Genomic DNA, 22,555 nt, shown 5'->3' on the forward strand with positions numbered 1-22,555 from the left:
GGTAGCTACATTCTGCACAGTACAAATGCTTATTAATTCCAGCATGAAAATTCACTTCAGAAGGATGAAATGTGTGTGTTTCTTTTGGAAAGAACCCTCAGCCATTGGCTTTTGCTTGCTCCGTCAAAGCCTTTGTAGAAACGTGTGCTTTCACGGCTGGAGTATGTTTTGGGATGCATTTTTTCAATCTCTTACAAGCCTCATGTTTCTTACACAATGTGGAAAAATAAGGAGTATGTTTCCCAAATCACTTGAAATCTAGGCAAACGCACACTGCATCACTCTTGCTCAAACACGCTCTTTCTCCTAATGTGTTGAGAACATTCAAGAAACCAGAAAACAAGGGCAATTTGCAGTGAAACTCAGTCGGGCATGTACAAGAGGTCATTTCTATTGGTAGTAGAGTGCAACAGCATGATTGACTTCATGTTCTCCATGAAACCCTTACATTTCCAAGGGACCTGAAGTAGGACTTTCACCAAAGGATGTGTTTGCGTGTCTGTGGTGAAAGGAGCTCTAAGTTGTGTATTCAGTGCTGGAGAGTGACACACTCTACACGGATTACTCAAGGTTTTGAGAGCACCAACATGCTTCAAACTGAAACTGCCACAAGGTGTGTGTAGCATGCGGAAAGAAGGCTTGTCATTTCAAAGAAAGAAGAGAAAACCAAAATCCAGGTACTGAAACGAGCACACCAGTATGGGAGATGTGCATGTGGACAGTTTCAAGCAGCAGCTCTTTGTGGACACTTGGAAACAGGGCTGTGAAAAAATTTCCTAGGAAGCGGGATTCGGCCAAAGTTGAAAGACCTTCCAAAACCAACCCAAAGAACTTAGCCAAACAATGAATGTTGCAATAAGCTCCTGCAGGAAAAGTGCTTCTATGACACAACCCCCGAGCTGGTAGCTACATTCTGCACAGTACAAAATGCATATGAATTCCAGCATGAAAACTCACTCCAGAAGGATGAAATGCATGTTTCTCTCTGAAAGAACACTCAGCCACTATTCTTTTGCTTGCTCCTTCCAAATCTTTGTAGAAACGTGTGTTTTACTGCTGGAATACGTTTTAGGATGCATTGTTTCAATCTCTTGCAAGCCTCATGTTGTTTCTTAGACAATGTGGAAAAACAAGGAGTATGTTTCCCAAATCACTTGAAATCCAGGAAAACGCACACTGCATCAGTCTTCTTCAAACACGCTCTATCTCCTAATGTGTTGTGAACTTTCAACAAACCAGAAACGAAGGGCATTTTGCAGTGAAATTCAGACGGGTATGTACAAGAGTTCATTCTTATTGGTTGCAGAGTGCAAAAGCATGATTGACTTCATGTTCTCCATGAAACCCTTACATTTCCAAGTGAAAAGAGGTAGGACTTTTACAAAAAGATGTGTTTCCATGTCTGTGGTGAAAGGAGCTCTAAGTTGTGTATTCAGTGCTGGAGAGTGACACACTCTACACAGGTTACTCAGGGTTTTAAGAGCACCAACATGCTGCAAACTGAAACTGCTACAAGGTGTGTGTAGCATGCAGAAAGAAGGCTTGTCATTTCAAAGAAAGAAGAGGAAACCAAAATCCAGGTAGTGAAACGAGCACCCCAGTATGGGAGATGTGCATGTGGACAGTTTCAAGCAGCAACTCTTTGTGGACACTTGGAAACAGGGCTGTGAAAAAGTTTCCTAGGAAGCGGGATTGGGCCAAAGTTGAAAGACCTTCCAAAACCAACCCAAAGAACTTAGCCAAACAATGAATGTTGCAATAAGCTCTGCAGGAAAGGTGCTTCTATGACACAACCCCCGAGCAGGTAGCTACATTCTGCACAGTACAAATGCTTATTAATTCCAGCATGAAAATTCACTTCAGAAGGATGAAATGTGTGTGTTTCTTTTGGAAAGAACCCTCAGCCATTGGCTTTTGCTTGCTCCGTCAAAGCCTTTGTAGAAACGTGTGCTTTCACGGCTGGAGTATGTTTTGGGATGCATTTTTTCAATCTCTTACAAGCCTCATGTTTCTTACACAATGTGGAAAAATAAGGAGTATGTTTCCCAAATCACTTGAAATCTAGGCAAACGCACACTGCATCACTCTTGCTCAAACACGCTCTTTCTCCTAATGTGTTGAGAACATTCAAGAAACCAGAAAACAAGGGCAATTTGCAGTGAAACTCAGTCGGGCATGTACAAGAGGTCATTTCTATTGGTAGTAGAGTGCAACAGCATGATTGACTTCATGTTCTCCATGAAACCCTTACATTTCCAAGGGACCTGAAGTAGGACTTTCACCAAAGGATGTGTTTGCGTGTCTGTGGTGAAAGGAGCTCTAAGTTGTGTATTCAGTGCTGGAGAGTGACACACTCTACACGGATTACTCAAGGTTTTGAGAGCACCAACATGCTTCAAACTGAAACTGCCACAAGGTGTGTGTAGCATGCGGAAAGAAGGCTTGTCATTTCAAAGAAAGAAGAGAAAACCAAAATCCAGGTACTGAAACGAGCACACCAGTATGGGAGATGTGCATGTGGACAGTTTCAAGCAGCAGCTCTTTGTGGACACTTGGAAACAGGGCTGTGAAAAAATTTCCTAGGAAGCGGGATTCGGCCAAAGTTGAAAGACCTTCCAAAACCAACCCAAAGAACTTAGCCAAACAATGAATGTTGCAATAAGCTCCTGCAGGAAAAGTGCTTCTATGACACAACCCCCGAGCTGGTAGCTACATTCTGCACAGTACAAAATGCATATGAATTCCAGCATGAAAACTCACTCCAGAAGGATGAAATGCATGTTTCTCTCTGAAAGAACACTCAGCCACTATTCTTTTGCTTGCTCCTTCCAAATCTTTGTAGAAACGTGTGTTTTACTGCTGGAATACGTTTTAGGATGCATTGTTTCAATCTCTTGCAAGCCTCATGTTGTTTCTTAGACAATGTGGAAAAACAAGGAGTATGTTTCCCAAATCACTTGAAATCCAGGAAAACGCACACTGCATCAGTCTTCTTCAAACACGCTCTATCTCCTAATGTGTTGTGAACTTTCAACAAACCAGAAACGAAGGGCATTTTGCAGTGAAATTCAGACGGGTATGTACAAGAGTTCATTCCTATTGGTTGCAGAGTGCAAAAGCATGATTGACTTCATGTTCTCCATGAAACCCTTACATTTCCAAGTGAAAAGAGGTAGGATTTTCACCAAAGGATGTGTTTGCGTGTCTGTGGTGAAAGGAGCTCTAAGTTGTGTATTCAGTGCTGGAGAGTGACACACTCTACACGGATTACTCAAGGTTTTGAGAGCACCAACATGCTTCAAACTGAAACTGCCACAAGGTGTGTGTAGCATGCGGAAAGAAGGTTTGTCATTTCAAAGAAAGAAGAGAAAACCAAAATCCAGGTACTGAAACGAGCACACCAGTATGGGAGATGTGCATGTGGACAGTTTCAAGCAGCAGCTCTTTGTGGACACTTGGAAACAGGGCTGTGAAAAAGTTTCCTAGGAAGCGGGATTGGGCCAAAGTTGAAAGACCTTCCAAAACCAACACAAAGAACTTAGCCAAACAATGAATGTTGCAATAAGCTCCTGCAGGAAAGGTGCTTCTATGACACAACCCCCGAGCAGGTAGCTACATTCTGCACAGTACAAAATGCATATGAATTCCAGCATGAAAACTCACTCCAGAAGGATGAAATGCATGTTTCTCTCTGAAAGAACACTCAGCCACTATTCTTTTGCTTGCTCCTTCCAAATCTTTGTAGAAACGTGTGTTTTACTGCTGGAATACGTTTTAGGATGCATTGTTTCAATCTCTTGCAAGCCTCATGTTGTTTCTTAGACAATGTGGAAAAACAAGGAGTATGTTTTCCAAATCACTTGAAATCCAGGAAAACGCACACTGCATCAGTCCTCTTCAAACACGCTCTATCTCCTAATGTGTTGTGAACTTTCAACAAACCAGAAACGAAGGGCATTTTGCAGTGAAATTCAGACGGGTATGTACAAGAGTTCATTCTTATTGGTTGCAGAGTGCAAAAGCATGATTGACTTCATGTTCTCCATGAAACCCTTACATTTCCAAGTGAAAAGAGGTAGGACTTTCACCAAAGGATGTGTTTGCGTGTCTGTGGTGAAAGGAGCTCTAAGTTGTGTATTCAGTGCTGGAGAGTGACACACTCTACACAGGTTACTCAGGGTTTTAAGAGCACCAACATGCTACAACCTGAAACTGCTACAAGGTGTGTGTAGCATGCAGAAAGAAGGCTTGTCATTTCAAAGAAAGAAGAGGAAACCAAAATCCAGGTAGTGAAACGAGCACCCCAGTATGGGAGATGTGCATGTGGACAGTTTCAAGCAGCAACTCTTTGTGGACACTTGGAAACAGGGCTGTGAAAAAGTTTCCTAGGAAGCGGGATTGGGCCAAAGTTGAAAGACCTTCCAAAACCAACCCAAAGAACTTAGCCAAACAATGAATGTTGCAATAAGCTCTGCAGGAAAGGTGCTTCTATGACACAACCCCCGAGCAGGTAGCTACATTCTGCACAGTACAAATGCTTATTAATTCCAGCATGAAAATTCACTTCAGAAGGATGAAATGTGTGTGTTTCTTTTGGAAAGAACCCTCAGCCATTGGCTTTTGCTTGCTCCGTCAAAGCCTTTGTAGAAACGTGTGCTTTCACGGCTGGAGTATGTTTTGGGATGCATTTTTTCAATCTCTTACAAGCCTCATGTTTCTTACACAATGTGGAAAAATAAGGAGTATGTTTCCCAAATCACTTGAAATCTAGGCAAACGCACACTGCATCACTCTTGCTCAAACACGCTCTTTCTCCTAATGTGTTGAGAACATTCAAGAAACCAGAAAACAAGGGCAATTTGCAGTGAAACTCAGTCGGGCATGTACAAGAGGTCATTTCTATTGGTAGTAGAGTGCAACAGCATGATTGACTTCATGTTCTCCATGAAACCCTTACATTTCCAAGGGACCTGAAGTAGGACTTTCACCAAAGGATGTGTTTGCGTGTCTGTGGTGAAAGGAGCTCTAAGTTGTGTATTCAGTGCTGGAGAGTGACACACTCTACACGGATTACTCAAGGTTTTGAGAGCACCAACATGCTTCAAACTGAAACTGCCACAAGGTGTGTGTAGCATGCGGAAAGAAGGCTTGTCATTTCAAAGAAAGAAGAGAAAACCAAAATCTAGGTACTGAAACGAGCACACCAGTATGGGAGATGTGCATGTGGACAGTTTCAAGCAGCAGCTCTTTGTGGACACTTGGAAACAGGGCTGTGAAAAAATTTCCTAGGAAGCGGGATTCGGCCAAAGTTGAAAGACCTTCCAAAACCAACCCAAAGAACTTAGCCAAACAATGAATGTTGCAATAAGCTCCTGCAGGAAAAGTGCTTCTATGACACAACCCCCGAGCAGGTAGCTACATTCTGCACAGTACAAAATGCATATGAATTCCAGCATGAAAACTCACTCCAGAAGGATGAAATGCATGTTTCTCTCTGAAAGAACACTCAGCCACTATTCTTTTGCTTGCTCCTTCCAAATCTTTGTAGAAACGTGTGTTTTACTGCTGGAATACGTTTTAGGATGCATTGTTTCAATCTCTTGCAAGCCTCATGTTGTTTCTTAGACAATGTGGAAAAACAAGGAGTATGTTTCCCAAATCACTTGAAATCCAGGAAAACGCACACTGCATCAGTCTTCTTCAAACACGCTCTATCTCCTAATGTGTTGTGAACTTTCAACAAACCAGAAACGAAGGGCATTTTGCAGTGAAATTCAGACGGGTATGTACAAGAGTTCATTCCTATTGGTTGCAGAGTGCAAAAGCATGATTGACTTCATGTTCTCCATGAAACCCTTACATTTCCAAGTGAAAAGAGGTAGGATTTTCACCAAAGGATGTGTTTGCGTGTCTGTGGTGAAAGGAGCTCTAAGTTGTGTATTCAGTGCTGGAGAGTGACACACTCTACACGGATTACTCAAGGTTTTGAGAGCACCAACATGCTTCAAACTGAAACTGCCACAAGGTGTGTGTAGCATGCGGAAAGAAGGTTTGTCATTTCAAAGAAAGAAGAGAAAACCAAAATCCAGGTACTGAAACGAGCACACCAGTATGGGAGATGTGCATGTGGACAGTTTCAAGCAGCAGCTCTTTGTGGACACTTGGAAACAGGGCTGTGAAAAAGTTTCCTAGGAAGCGGGATTGGGCCAAAGTTGAAAGACCTTCCAAAACCAACACAAAGAACTTAGCCAAACAATGAATGTTGCAATAAGCTCCTGCAGGAAAGGTGCTTCTATGACACAACCCCCGAGCAGGTAGCTACATTCTGCACAGTACAAAATGCATATGAATTCCAGCATGAAAACTCACTCCAGAAGGATGAAATGCATGTTTCTCTCTGAAAGAACACTCAGCCACTATTCTTTTGCTTGCTCCTTCCAAATCTTTGTAGAAACGTGTGTTTTACTGCTGGAATACGTTTTAGGATGCATTGTTTCAATCTCTTGCAAGCCTCATGTTGTTTCTTAGACAATGTGGAAAAACAAGGAGTATGTTTTCCAAATCACTTGAAATCCAGGAAAACGCACACTGCATCAGTCCTCTTCAAACACGCTCTATCTCCTAATGTGTTGTGAACTTTCAACAAACCAGAAACGAAGGGCATTTTGCAGTGAAATTCAGACGGGTATGTACAAGAGTTCATTCTTATTGGTTGCAGAGTGCAAAAGCATGATTGACTTCATGTTCTCCATGAAACCCTTACATTTCCAAGTGAAAAGAGGTAGGACTTTCACCAAAGGATGTGTTTGCGTGTCTGTGGTGAAAGGAGCTCTAAGTTGTGTATTCAGTGCTGGAGAGTGACACACTCTACACAGGTTACTCAGGGTTTTAAGAGCACCAACATGCTACAACCTGAAACTGCTACAAGGTGTGTGTAGCATGCAGAAAGAAGGCTTGTCATTTCAAAGAAAGAAGAGGAAACCAAAATCCAGGTAGTGAAACGAGCACCCCAGTATGGGAGATGTGCATGTGGACAGTTTCAAGCAGCAACTCTTTGTGGACACTTGGAAACAGGGCTGTGAAAAAGTTTCCTAGGAAGCGGGATTGGGCCAAAGTTGAAAGACCTTCCAAAACCAACCCAAAGAACTTAGCCAAACAATGAATGTTGCAATAAGCTCTGCAGGAAAGGTGCTTCTATGACACAACCCCCGAGCAGGTAGCTACATTCTGCACAGTACAAATGCTTATTAATTCCAGCATGAAAATTCACTTCAGAAGGATGAAATGTGTGTGTTTCTTTTGGAAAGAACCCTCAGCCATTGGCTTTTGCTTGCTCCGTCAAAGCCTTTGTAGAAACGTGTGCTTTCACGGCTGGAGTATGTTTTGGGATGCATTTTTTCAATCTCTTACAAGCCTCATGTTTCTTACACAATGTGGAAAAATAAGGAGTATGTTTCCCAAATCACTTGAAATCTAGGCAAACGCACACTGCATCACTCTTGCTCAAACACGCTCTTTCTCCTAATGTGTTGAGAACATTCAAGAAACCAGAAAACAAGGGCAATTTGCAGTGAAACTCAGTCGGGCATGTACAAGAGGTCATTTCTATTGGTAGTAGAGTGCAACAGCATGATTGACTTCATGTTCTCCATGAAACCCTTACATTTCCAAGGGACCTGAAGTAGGACTTTCACCAAAGGATGTGTTTGCGTGTCTGTGGTGAAAGGAGCTCTAAGTTGTGTATTCAGTGCTGGAGAGTGACACACTCTACACGGATTACTCAAGGTTTTGAGAGCACCAACATGCTTCAAACTGAAACTGCCACAAGGTGTGTGTAGCATGCGGAAAGAAGGCTTGTCATTTCAAAGAAAGAAGAGAAAACCAAAATCCAGGTACTGAAACGAGCACACCAGTATGGGAGATGTGCATGTGGACAGTTTCAAGCAGCAGCCCTTTGTGGACACTTGGAAACAGGGCTGTGAAAAAATTTCCTAGGAAGCGGGATTCGGCCAAAGTTGAAAGACCTTCCAAAACCAACCCAAAGAACTTAGCCAAACAATGAATGTTGCAATAAGCTCCTGCAGGAAAAGTGCTTCTATGACACAACCCCCGAGCAGGTAGCTACATTCTGCACAGTACAAAATGCATATGAATTCCAGCATGAAAACTCACTCCAGAAGGATGAAATGCATGTTTCTCTCTGAAAGAACACTCAGCCACTATTCTTTTGCTTGCTCCTTCCAAATCTTTGTAGAAACGTGTGTTTTACTGCTGGAATACGTTTTAGGATGCATTGTTTCAATCTCTTGCAAGCCTCATGTTGTTTCTTAGACAATGTGGAAAAACAAGGAGTATGTTTCCCAAATCACTTGAAATCCAGGAAAACGCACACTGCATCAGTCTTCTTCAAACACGCTCTATCTCCTAATGTGTTGTGAACTTTCAACAAACCAGAAACGAAGGGCATTTTGCAGTGAAATTCAGACGGGTATGTACAAGAGTTCATTCCTATTGGTTGCAGAGTGCAAAAGCATGATTGACTTCATGTTCTCCATGAAACCCTTACATTTCCAAGTGAAAAGAGGTAGGATTTTCACCAAAGGATGTGTTTGCGTGTCTGTGGTGAAAGGAGCTCTAAGTTGTGTATTCAGTGCTGGAGAGTGACACACTCTACACGGATTACTCAAGGTTTTGAGAGCACCAACATGCTTCAAACTGAAACTGCCACAAGGTGTGTGTAGCATGCGGAAAGAAGGTTTGTCATTTCAAAGAAAGAAGAGAAAACCAAAATCCAGGTACTGAAACGAGCACACCAGTATGGGAGATGTGCATGTGGACAGTTTCAAGCAGCAGCTCTTTGTGGACACTTGGAAACAGGGCTGTGAAAAAGTTTCCTAGGAAGCGGGATTGGGCCAAAGTTGAAAGACCTTCCAAAACCAACACAAAGAACTTAGCCAAACAATGAATGTTGCAATAAGCTCCTGCAGGAAAGGTGCTTCTATGACACAACCCCCGAGCAGGTAGCTACATTCTGCACAGTACAAAATGCATATGAATTCCAGCATGAAAACTCACTCCAGAAGGATGAAATGCATGTTTCTCTCTGAAAGAACACTCAGCCACTATTCTTTTGCTTGCTCCTTCCAAATCTTTGTAGAAACGTGTGTTTTACTGCTGGAATACGTTTTAGGATGCATTGTTTCAATCTCTTGCAAGCCTCATGTTGTTTCTTAGACAATGTGGAAAAACAAGGAGTATGTTTTCCAAATCACTTGAAATCCAGGAAAACGCACACTGCATCAGTCCTCTTCAAACACGCTCTATCTCCTAATGTGTTGTGAACTTTCAACAAACCAGAAACGAAGGGCATTTTGCAGTGAAATTCAGACGGGTATGTACAAGAGTTCATTCTTATTGGTTGCAGAGTGCAAAAGCATGATTGACTTCATGTTCTCCATGAAACCCTTACATTTCCAAGTGAAAAGAGGTAGGACTTTCACCAAAGGATGTGTTTGCGTGTCTGTGGTGAAAGGAGCTCTAAGTTGTGTATTCAGTGCTGGAGAGTGACACACTCTACACAGGTTACTCAGGGTTTTAAGAGCACCAACATGCTGCAACCTGAAACTGCTACAAGGTGTGTGTAGCATGCAGAAAGAAGGCTTGTCATTTCAAAGAAAGAAGAGGAAACCAAAATCCAGGTAGTGAAACGAGCACCCCAGTATGGGAGATGTGCATGTGGACAGTTTCAAGCAGCAACTCTTTGTGGACACTTGGAAACAGGGCTGTGAAAAAGTTTCCTAGGAAGCGGGATTGGGCCAAAGTTGAAAGACCTTCCAAAACCAACCCAAAGAACTTAGCCAAACAATGAATGTTGCAATAAGCTCTGCAGGAAAGGTGCTTCTATGACACAACCCCCGAGCAGGTAGCTACATTCTGCACAGTACAAATGCTTATTAATTCCAGCATGAAAATTCACTTCAGAAGGATGAAATGTGTGTGTTTCTTTTGGAAAGAACCCTCAGCCATTGGCTTTTGCTTGCTCCGTCAAAGCCTTTGTAGAAACGTGTGCTTTCACGGCTGGAGTATGTTTTGGGATGCATTTTTTCAATCTCTTACAAGCCTCATGTTTCTTACACAATGTGGAAAAATAAGGAGTATGTTTCCCAAATCACTTGAAATCTAGGCAAACGCACACTGCATCACTCTTGCTCAAACACGCTCTTTCTCCTAATGTGTTGAGAACATTCAAGAAATCAGAAAACAAGGGCAATTTGCAGTGAAACTCAGTCGGGCATGTACAAGAGGTCATTTCTATTGGTAGTAGAGTGCAACAGCATGATTGACTTCATGTTCTCCATTTAACCCTTACATTTCCAACGGACCTGAAGTAGGACTTTCACCAAAGGATGTGTTTGCGTGTCTGTGGTGAAAGGAGCTCTAAGTTGTGTATTCAGTGCTGGAGAGTGACACACTCTACACGGATTACTCAAGGTTTTGAGAGCACCAACATGCTTCAAACTGAAACTGCCACAAGGTGTGTGTAGCATGCGGAAAGAAGGCTTGTCATTTCAAAGAAAGAAGAGAAAACCAAAATCCAGGTACTGAAACGAGCACACCAGTATGGGAGATGTGCATGTGGACAGTTTCAAGCAGCAGCCCTTTGTGGACACTTGGAAACAGGGCTGTGAAAAAATTTCCTAGGAAGCGGGATTCGGCCAAAGTTGAAAGACCTTCCAAAACCAACCCAAAGAACTTAGCCAAACAATGAATGTTGCAATAAGCTCCTGCAGGAAAAGTGCTTCTATGACACAACCCCCGAGCAGGTAGCTACATTCTGCACAGTACAAAATGCATATGAATTCCAGCATGAAAACTCACTCCAGAAGGATGAAATGCATGTTTCTCTCTGAAAGAACACTCAGCCACTATTCTTTTGCTTGCTCCTTCCAAATCTTTGTAGAAACGTGTGTTTTACTGCTGGAATACGTTTTAGGATGCATTGTTTCAATCTCTTGCAAGCCTCATGTTGTTTCTTAGACAATGTGGAAAAACAAGGAGTATGTTTCCCAAATCACTTGAAATCCAGGAAAACGCACACTGCATCAGTCTTCTTCAAACACGCTCTATCTCCTAATGTGTTGTGAACTTTCAACAAACCAGAAACGAAGGGCATTTTGCAGTGAAATTCAGACGGGTATGTACAAGAGTTCATTCCTATTGGTTGCAGAGTGCAAAAGCATGATTGACTTCATGTTCTCCATGAAACCCTTACATTTCCAAGTGAAAAGAGGTAGGATTTTCACCAAAGGATGTGTTTGCGTGTCTGTGGTGAAAGGAGCTCTAAGTTGTGTATTCAGTGCTGGAGAGTGACACACTCTACACGGATTACTCAAGGTTTTGAGAGCACCAACATGCTTCAAACTGAAACTGCCACAAGGTGTGTGTAGCATGCGGAAAGAAGGTTTGTCATTTCAAAGAAAGAAGAGAAAACCAAAATCCAGGTACTGAAACGAGCACACCAGTATGGGAGATGTGCATGTGGACAGTTTCAAGCAGCAGCTCTTTGTGGACACTTGGAAACAGGGCTGTGAAAAAGTTTCCTAGGAAGCGGGATTGGGCCAAAGTTGAAAGACCTTCCAAAACCAACACAAAGAACTTAGCCAAACAATGAATGTTGCAATAAGCTCCTGCAGGAAAGGTGCTTCTATGACACAACCCCCGAGCAGGTAGCTACATTCTGCACAGTACAAAATGCATATGAATTCCAGCATGAAAACTCACTCCAGAAGGATGAAATGCATGTTTCTCTCTGAAAGAACACTCAGCCACTATTCTTTTGCTTGCTCCTTCCAAATCTTTGTAGAAACGTGTGTTTTACTGCTGGAATACGTTTTAGGATGCATTGTTTCAATCTCTTGCAAGCCTCATGTTGTTTCTTAGACAATGTGGAAAAACAAGGAGTATGTTTTCCAAATCACTTGAAATCCAGGAAAACGCACACTGCATCAGTCCTCTTCAAACACGCTCTATCTCCTAATGTGTTGTGAACTTTCAACAAACCAGAAACGAAGGGCATTTTGCAGTGAAATTCAGACGGGTATGTACAAGAGTTCATTCTTATTGGTTGCAGAGTGCAAAAGCATGATTGACTTCATGTTCTCCATGAAACCCTTACATTTCCAAGTGAAAAGAGGTAGGACTTTCACCAAAGGATGTGTTTGCGTGTCTGTGGTGAAAGGAGCTCTAAGTTGTGTATTCAGTGCTGGAGAGTGACACACTCTACACAGGTTACTCAGGGTTTTAAGAGCACCAACATGCTGCAACCTGAAACTGCTACAAGGTGTGTGTAGCATGCAGAAAGAAGGCTTGTCATTTCAAAGAAAGAAGAGGAAACCAAAATCCAGGTAGTGAAACGAGCACCCCAGTATGGGAGATGTGCATGTGGACAGTTTCAAGCAGCAACTCTTTGTGGACACTTGGAAACAGGGCTGTGAAAAAGTTTCCTAGGAAGCGGGATTGGGCCAAAGTTGAAAGACCTTCCAAAACCAACCCAAAGAACTTAGCCAAACAATGAATGTTGCAATAAGCTCTGCAGGAAAGGTGCTTCTATGACACAACCCCCGAGCAGGTAGCTACATTCTGCACAGTACAAATGCTTATTAATTCCAGCATGAAAATTCACTTCAGAAGGATGAAATGTGTGTGTTTCTTTTGGAAAGAACCCTCAGCCATTGGCTTTTGCTTGCTCCGTCAAAGCCTTTGTAGAAACGTGTGCTTTCACGGCTGGAGTATGTTTTGGGATGCATTTTTTCAATCTCTTACAAGCCTCATGTTTCTTACACAATGTGGAAAAATAAGGAGTATGTTTCCCAAATCACTTGAAATCTAGGCAAACGCACACTGCATCACTCTTGCTCAAACACGCTCTTTCTCCTAATGTGTTGAGAACATTCAAGAAATCAGAAAACAAGGGCAATTTGCAGTGAAACTCAGTCGGGCATGTACAAGAGGTCATTTCTATTGGTAGTAGAGTGCAACAGCATGATTGACTTCATGTTCTCCATTTAACCCTTACATTTCCAACGGACCTGAAGTAGGACTTTCACCAAAGGATGTGTTTGCGTGTCTGTGGTGAAAGGAGCTCTAAGTTGTGTATTCAGTGCTGGAGAGTGACACACTCTACACGGGTTACTCAGGGTTTTGAGAGCACCAACATGCTTCAAACTGCAACTGCCACAAGGTGTGTGTAGCATGCGGAAAGAAGGCTTGTCATTTCAAAGAAAGAAGAGGAAACCAAAATCCAGGTAGTGAAACGAGCACCCCAGTATGGGAGATGTGCATGTGGACAGTTTCAAGCAGCAGCTCTTTGTGAGCTTTGGAAACAGGGCTGTGAAAAAATTTAGTACGAAGCGGATTTGGACAAAGCTGAAAGACCTTCCAAAACCAACCCTAAAGAACTTAGCCAAACAATGAATGTTGCAATAAGCTCGTGCAGGAAAGGTGCTTCTATGACACAACCCCCGAGCAGGTAGCTACATTCTGCACAGTACAAATACTTATTAATTCCAGCATGAAAACTCACTCCAGAAGGATGAAATGCATGTTTCTCTCTGAAAGAACACTCAGCCACTATTCTTTTGCTTGCTCCTTCCAAATCTTTGTAGAAACGTGTGTTTTACTGCTGGAATACGTTTTAGGATGCATTGTTTCAATCTCTTGCAAGCCTCATGTTGTTTCTTAGACAATGTGGAAAAACAAGGGGTATGTTTCCCAAATCACTTGAAATCCAGAAAAACGAACACTGCATCAGTCTTCTTCAAACACGCTCTATCTCCTAATGTGTTGTGAACTTTCAACAAACCAGAAAAGAAGGGCATTTTGCAGTGAAATTCAGACGGGTATGTACAAGAGTTCATTCCTATTGGTTGCAGAGTGCAAAAGCATGATTGACTTCATGTTCTCCATGAAACCCTTACATTTCCAAGTGAAAAGAGGTAGGATTTTCACCAAAGGATGTGTTTGCATGTCTGTGGTGAAAGGAGCTCTAAGTTGTGTATTCAGTGCTGGAGAGTGACACACTCTACACGGATTACTCAAGGTTTTGAGAGCACCAACATGCTTCAAACTGAAACTGCCACAAGGTGTGTGTAGCATGCGGAAAGAAGGTTTGTCATTTCAAAGAAAGAAGAGAAAACCAAAATCCAGGTACTGAAACGAGCACACCAGTATGGGAAATGTGCATGTGGACAGTTTCAAGCAGCAGCTCTTTGTGGACACTTGGAAACAGGGCTGTGAAAAAGTTTCCTAGGAAGCGGGATTGGGCCAAAGTTGAAAGACCTTCCAAAACCAACCCAAAGAACTTAGCCAAACAATGAATGTTGCAATAAGCTCCTGCAGGAAAGGTGCTTCTATGACACAACCCCCGAGCAGGTAGCTACATTCTGCACAGTACAAAATGCATATGAATTCCAGCATGAAAACTCACTCCAGAAGGATGAAATGCATGTTTCTCTCTGAAAGAACACTCAGCCACAATTCTTTTGCTTGCTCCTTCCAAATCTTTGTAGAAACGTGTGTTTTACTGCTGGAATACGTTTTACGATGCATTGTTTCAATCTCTTGCAAGCCTCATGTTGTTACTTAGACAATGTGGAAAAACAAGGGGTATGTTTTCCAAATCACTTGAAATCTAGGCAAACGCACACTGCATCAGTCTTCTTCAAACACGCTCTATCTCCTAATGTGTTGTGAACTTTCAACAAACCAGAAAAGAAGGGCATTTTGCAGTGAAATTCAGACGGGTATGTACAAGAGTTCATTCTTATTGGTTGCAGAGTGCAACTGCATGATTGACTTCATGTTCTCCATGAAACCCTTACATTTCCAAGTGAAAAGAGGTAGGACTTTCACCAAAGGATGTGTTTGCGTGTCTGTGGTGAAAGGAGCTCTAAGTTGTGTATTCAGTGCTGGAGAGTGACACACTCTACACAGGTTACTCAGGGTTTTAAGAGCACCAACATGCTGCAACCTGAAACTGCTACAAGGTGTGTGTAGCATGCAGAAAGAAGGCTTGTCATTTCAAAGAAAGAAGAGGAAACCAAAATCCAGGTAGTGAAACGAGCACCCCAGTATGGGAGATGTGCATGTGGACAGTTTCAAGCAGCAACTCTTTGTGGACACTTGGAAACAGGGCTGTGAAAAAGTTTCCTAGGAAGCGGGATTGGGCCAAAGTTGAAAGACCTTCCAAAACCAACCCAAAGAACTTAGCCAAACAATGAATGTTGCAATAAGCTCTGCAGGAAAGGTGCTTCTATGACACAACCCCCGAGCAGGTAGCTACATTCTGCACAGTACAAATGCTTATTAATTCCAGCATGAAAATTCACTTCAGAAGGATGAAATGTGTGTGTTTCTTTTGGAAAGAACCCTCAGCCATTGGCTTTTGCTTGCTCCGTCAAAGCCTTTGTAGAAACGTGTGCTTTCACGGCTGGAGTATGTTTTGGGATGCATTTTTTCAATCTCTTACAAGCCTCATGTTTCTTACACAATGTGGAAAAATAAGGAGTATGTTTCCCAAATCACTTGAAATCTAGGCAAACGCACACTGCATCACTCTTGCTCAAACACGCTCTTTCTCCTAATGTGTTGAGAACATTCAAGAAATCAGAAAACAAGGGCAATTTGCAGTGAAACTCAGTCGGGCATGTACAAGAGGTCATTTCTATTGGTAGTAGAGTGCAACAGCATGATTGACTTCATGTTCTCCATTTAACCCTTACATTTCCAACGGACCTGAAGTAGGACTTTCACCAAAGGATGTGTTTGCGTGTCTGTGGTGAAAGGAGCTCTAAGTTGTGTATTCAGTGCTGGAGAGTGACACACTCTACACGGGTTACTCAGGGTTTTGAGAGCACCAACATGCTTCAAACTGCAACTGCCACAAGGTGTGTGTAGCATGCGGAAAGAAGGCTTGTCATTTCAAAGAAAGAAGAGGAAACCAAAATCCAGGTAGTGAAACGAGCACCCCAGTATGGGAGATGTGCATGTGGACAGTTTCAAGCAGCAGCTCTTTGTGAGCTTTGGAAACAGGGCTGTGAAAAAATTTAGTACGAAGCGGATTTGGACAAAGCTGAAAGACCTTCCAAAACCAACCCTAAAGAACTTAGCCAAACAATGAATGTTGCAATAAGCTCGTGCAGGAAAGGTGCTTCTATGACACAACCCCCGAGCAGGTAGCTACATTCTGCACAGTACAAATACTTATTAATTCCAGCATGAAAACTCACTCCAGAAGGATGAAATGCATGTTTCTCTCTGAAAGAACACTCAGCCACTATTCTTTTGCTTGCTCCTTCCAAATCTTTGTAGAAACGTGTGTTTTACTGCTGGAATACGTTTTAGGATGCATTGTTTCAATCTCTTGCAAGCCTCATGTTGTTTCTTAGACAATGTGGAAAAACAAGGGGTATGTTTCCCAAATCACTTGAAATCCAGAAAAACGAACACTGCATCAGTCTTCTTCAAACACGCTCTATCTCCTAATGTGTTGTGAACTTTCAACAAACCAGAAAAGAAGGGCATTTTGCAGTGAAATTCAGACGGGTATGTACAAGAGTTCATTCCTATTGGTTGCAGAGTGCAAAAGCATGATTGACTTCATGTTCTCCATGAAACCCTTACATTTCCAAGTGAAAAGAGGTAGGATTTTCACCAAAGGATGTGTTTGCATGTCTGTGGTGAAAGGAGCTCTAAGTTGTGTATTCAGTGCTGGAGAGTGACACACTCTACACGGATTACTCAAGGTTTTGAGAGCACCAACATGCTTCAAACTGAAACTGCCACAAGGTGTGTGTAGCATGCGGAAAGAAGGTTTGTCATTTCAAAGAAAGAAGAGAAAACCAAAATCCAGGTACTGAAACGAGCACACCAGTATGGGAAATGTGCATGTGGACAGTTTCAAGCAGCAGCTCTTTGTGGACACTTGGAAACAGGGCTGTGAAAAAGTTTCCTAGGAAGCGGGATTGGGCCAAAGTTGAAAGACCTTCCAAAACCAACCCAAAGAACTTAGCCAAACAATGAATGTTGCAATAAGCTCCTGCAGGAAAGGTGCTTCTATGACACAACCCCCGAGCAGGTAGCTACATTCTGCACAGTACAAAATGCATATGAATTCCAGCATGAAAACTCACTCCAGAAGGATGAAATGCATGTTTCTCTCTGAAAGAACACTCAGCCACAATTCTTTTGCTTGCTCCTTCCAAATCTTTGTAGAAACGTGTGTTTTACTGCTGGAATACGTTTTAGGATGCATTGTTTCAATCTCTTGCAAGCCTCATGTTGTTACTTAGACAATGTGGAAAAACAAGGGGTATGTTTTCCAAATCACTTGAAATCTAGGCAAACGCACACTGCATCAGTCTTCTTCAAACACGCTCTATCTCCTAATGTGTTGTGAACTTTCAACAAACCAGAAACGAAGGGCATTTTGCAGTGAAATTCAGACGGGTATGTACAAGAGTTCATTCTTATTGGTTGCAGAGTGCAACTGCATGATTGACTTCATGTTCTCCATGAAACCCTTACATTTCCAAGTGAAAAGAGGTAGGACTTTCACCAAAGGATGTGTTTGCGTGTCTGTGGTGAAAGGAGCTCTAAGTTGTGTATTCAGTGCTGGAGAGTGACACACTCTACACAGGTTACTCAGGGTTTTAAGAGCACCAACATGCTGCAAACTGAAACTGCTACAAGGTGTGTGTAGCATGCAGAAAGAAGGCTTGTCATTTCAAAGAAAGAAGAGGAAACCAAAATCCAGGTAGTGAAACGAGCACCCCAGTATGGGAGATGTGCATGTGGACAGTTTCAAGCAGCAGCTCTTTGTGGACACTTGGAAACAAGGCTGTGAAAAATTTCGTACGAAGCGGATTTGGACAAAGCTGAAAGACCTTCCAAAACCAGCCCTAAAGAACTTAGCCAAACAATGAATGTTGCAATAAGCTCCTGCAGGAAAGGTGCTTCTATGACACAACCCCCGAGCAGGTAGCTACATTCTGCACAGTACAAATGCTTATTAATTCCAGCATGAAAATTCACTCCAGAAGGATGAAATGTGTGTGTTTCTTTTGGAAAGAACCCTCAGCCATTGGCTTTTGCTTGCTCCTCAAAGCCTTTCTAGAAACGTGTGCTTTCACGGCTGGAGGACATTTTGGGATACATTTTTTCAATCTCTTGCAAGCCTCATGTTTCTTACACAATGTGGATAAATAAGGATTATGTCTCCCATGTCACTTGAAATCTAGGCAAACGCACACTGCATCACTCTTGCTCAAACACGCTCTTTCTCCTAATGTGTTGAGAACATTCAAGAAACCAGAAAACAAGGGCAATTTGCAGTGAAACTCAGTCGGGCATGTACAAGAGGTCATTTCTATTGGTAGTAGAGTGCAACAGCATGATTGACTTCATGTTCTCCATGAAACCCTTACATTTCCAAGGGACCTGAAGTAGGACTTTCACCAAAGGATGTGTTTGCGTGTCTGTGGTGAAAGGAGCTCTAAGTTGTGTATTCAGTGCTGGAGAGTGACACACTCTACACGGATTACTCAAGGTTTTGAGAGCACCAACATGCTTCAAACTGAAACTGCCACAAGGTGTGTGTAGCATGCGGAAAGAAGGTTTGTCATTTCAAAGAAAGAAGAGGAAACCAAAATCCAGGTAGTGAAACGAGCACACCAGTATGGGAGATGTGTATGTGGACAGTTTCAAGCAGCAGCTCTTTGTAGACACTTGGAAACAGGACTGTGAAAAAGTTTCCTAGGAAGCGGGATTGGGCCAAAGCTGAAAGACCTTCCAAAACCAGCCCTAAAGAACTTAGCCAAACAATGAATGTTACAATAAGCTCCTGCAGGAAAGGTGCTTCTATGACACAACCCCCGAGCAGGTAGCTACATTCTGCACAGTACAAATGCTTATTAATTCCAGCATGAAAATTCACTCCAGAAGGATGAAATGTGTGTGTTTCTTTTGGAAAGAACCCTCAGCCATTGGCTTTTGCTTGCTCCTTCAAAGCCTTTGTAGAAAAGTGTGCTTTCACGGCTGGAGTACGTTTTGGGATGCATTTTTTCAATCTCTTGCAAGCCTCATGTTTCTTACACAATGTGGAAATATAAGGAGTATGTTTCCCAAATCACTTGAAATCTAGGCCAACGCACACTGCATCACTCTTGCTCAAACACGCTCTTTCTCCTAATGTGTTGAGAACATTCAAGAAACCAGAAAACAAGGGCAATTTGCAGTGAAACTCAGTCGGGCATGTACAAGAGGTCATTTCTATTGGTAGTAGAGTGCAACAGCATGATTGACTTCATGTTCTCCATGAAACCCTTACATTTCCAAGGGACCTGAAGTAGGACTTTCACCAAAGGATGTGTTTGCGTGTCTGTGGTGAAAGGAGCTCTAAGTTGTGTATTCAGTGCTGGAGAGTGACACACTCTACACGGATTACTCAAGGTTTTGAGAGCACCAACATGCTTCAAACTGAAACTGCCACAAGGTGTGTGTAGCATGCGGAAAGAAGGTTTGTCATTTCAAAGAAAGAAGAGAAAACCAAAATCCAGGTACTGAAACGAGCACACCAGTATGGGAGATGTGCATGTGGACAGTTTCAAGCAGCAGCTCTTTGTGGACACTTGGAAACAGGACTGTGAAAAAGTTTCCTAGGAAGCGGGATTGGGCCAAAGTTGAAAGACCTTCCAAAACCAACCCAAAGAACTTAGCCAAACAATGAATGTTGCAATAAGCTCCTGCAGACAAGGTGCTTCTATGACACAACCCCCGAGCAGGTAGCTACATTCTGCACAGTACAAAATGCATATGAATTCCAGCATGAAAACTCACTCCAGAAGGATGAAATGCATGTTTCTCTCTGAAAGAACACTCAGCCACTATTCTTTTGCTTGCTCCTTCCAAATCTTTGTAGAAACGTGTGTTTTACTGCTGGAATACGTTTTAGGATGCATTGTTTCAATCTCTTGCAAGCCTCATGTTGTTTCTTAGACAATGTGGAAAAACAAGGGGTATGTTTCCCAAATCACTTGAAATCCAGAAAAACGAACACTGCATCAGTCTTCTTCAAACACGCTCTATCTCCTAATGTGTTGTGAACTTTCAACAAACCAGAAAAGAAGGGCATTTTGCAGTGAAATTCAGACGGGTATGTACAAGAGTTCATTCCTATTGGTTGCAGAGTGCAAAAGCATGATTGACTTCATGTTCTCCATGAAACCCTTACATTTCCAAGTGAAAAGAGGTAGGACTTTTACAAAAAGATGTGTTTGCATGTCTGTGGTGAAAGGAGCTCTAAGTTGTGTATTCAGTGCTGGAGAGTGACACACTCTACACAGGTTACTCAGGGTTTTAAGAGCACCAACATGCTGCAAACTGAAACTGCTACAAGGTGTGTGTAGCATGCAGAAAGAAGGCTTGTCATTTCAAAGAAAGAAGAGGAAACCAAAATCCAGGTAGTGAAACGAGCACCCCAGTATGGGAGATGTGTATGTGGACAGTTTCAAGCAGCAGCTCTTTGTGGACACTTGGAAACAGGGCTGTGAAAAATTTCGTACGAAGCGGATTTGGACAAAGCTGAAAGACCTTCCAAAACCAGCCCTAAAAAACTTAGCCAAACAATGAATGTTGCAATAAGCTCCTGCAGGAAAGGTGCTTCTATGACACAACCCCCGAGCAGGTAGCTACATTCTGCACAGTACAAATGCTTATTAATTCCAGCATGAAAATTCACTCCAGAAGGATGAAATGTGTGTGTTTCTTTTGGAAAGAACCCTCAGCCATTGGCTTTTGCTTGCTCCTTCAAAGCCTTTGTAAAAAAGTGTGCTTTCACGGCTGGAGTACGTTTTGGGATGCATTTTTTCAATCTCTTGCAAGCCTCATGTTTCTTACAAAATGTGGAAATATAAGGAGTATGTTTCCCAAATCACTTGAAATCTAGGCAAACGCACACTGCATCACTCTTGCTCAAACACGCTCTTTCTCCTAATGTGTTGAGAACATTCAAGAAACCAGAAAAAAAGGGCAATTTGCAGTGAAATTCAGTCGGGCATGTACAAGAGGTCATTTCTATTGGTAGTAGAGTGCAACAGCATGATTGACTTCATGTTCTCCATTTAACCCTTACATTTCCAACGGACCTGAAGTAGAACTTTCACCAAAGGATGTGTTTGCGTGTCTGTGGTGAAAGGAGCTCTAAGTTGTGTATTCAGTGCTGGAGAGTGACACACTCTACACAGGTTACTCAGGGTTTTAAGAGCACCAACATGCTGCAAACTGAAACTGCTACAAGGTGTGTGTAGCATGCAGAAAGAAGGCTTGTCATTTCAAAGAAAGAAGAGGAAACCAAAATCCAGGTAGTGAAACGAGCACCCCAGTATGGGAGATGTGCATGTGGACAGTTTCAAGCAGCAGCTCTTTGTGGACACTTGGAAACAGGGCTGTGAAAAAGTTTCCTAGGAAGCGGGATTGGGCCAAAGTTGAAAGACCTTCCAAAACCAACACAAAGAACTTAGCCAAACAATGAATGTTGCAATAAGCTCCTGCAGGAAAGGTGCTTCTATGACACAACCCCCGAGCAGGTAGCTACATTCTGCACAGTACAAAATGCATATGAATTCCAGCATGAAAACTCACTCCAGAAGGATGAAATGCATGTTTCTCTCTGAAAGAACACTCAGCCACAATTCTTTTGCTTGCTCCTTCCAAATCTTTGTAGAAACGTGTGTTTTACTGCTGGAATACGTTTTAGGATGCATTGTTTCAATCTCTTGCAAGCCTCATGTTGTTACTTAGACAATGTGGAAAAACAAGGGGTATGTTTTCCAAATCACTTGAAATCTAGGCAAACGCACACTGCATCAGTCTTCTTCAAACACGCTCTATCTCCTAATGTGTTGTGAACTTTCAACAAACCAGAAACGAAGGGCATTTTGCAGTGAAATTCAGACGGGTATGTACAAGAGTTCATTCTTATTGGTTGCAGAGTGCAACTGCATGATTGACTTCATGTTCTCCATGAAACCCTTACATTTCCAAGTGAAAAGAGGTAGGACTTTCACCAAAGGATGTGTTTGCGTGTCTGTGGTGAAAGGAGCTCTAAGTTGTGTATTCAGTGCTGGAGAGTGACACACTCTACACAGGTTACTCAGGGTTTTAAGAGCACCAACATGCTGCAACCTGAAACTGCTACAAGGTGTGTGTAGCATGCAGAAAGAAGGCTTGTCATTTCAAAGAAAGAAGAGGAAACCAAAATCCAGGTAGTGAAACGAGCACCCCAGTATGGGAGATGTGCATGTGGACAGTTTCAAGCAGCAACTCTTTGTGGACACTTGGAAACAGGGCTGTGAAAAAGTTTCCTAGGAAGCGGGATTGGGCCAAAGTTGAAAGACCTTCCAAAACCAACCCAAAGAACTTAGCCAAACAATGAATGTTGCAATAAGCTCTGCAGGAAAGGTGCTTCTATGACACAACCCCCGAGCAGGTAGCTACATTC

The sequence above is a fragment of the Miniopterus natalensis genome, chromosome 12, assembly GCF_054644295.1.
Source record: "Miniopterus natalensis isolate mMinNat1 chromosome 12, mMinNat1.hap1, whole genome shotgun sequence".
NCBI classification, from domain to species: Eukaryota; Metazoa; Chordata; class Mammalia; order Chiroptera; family Miniopteridae; genus Miniopterus; species Miniopterus natalensis.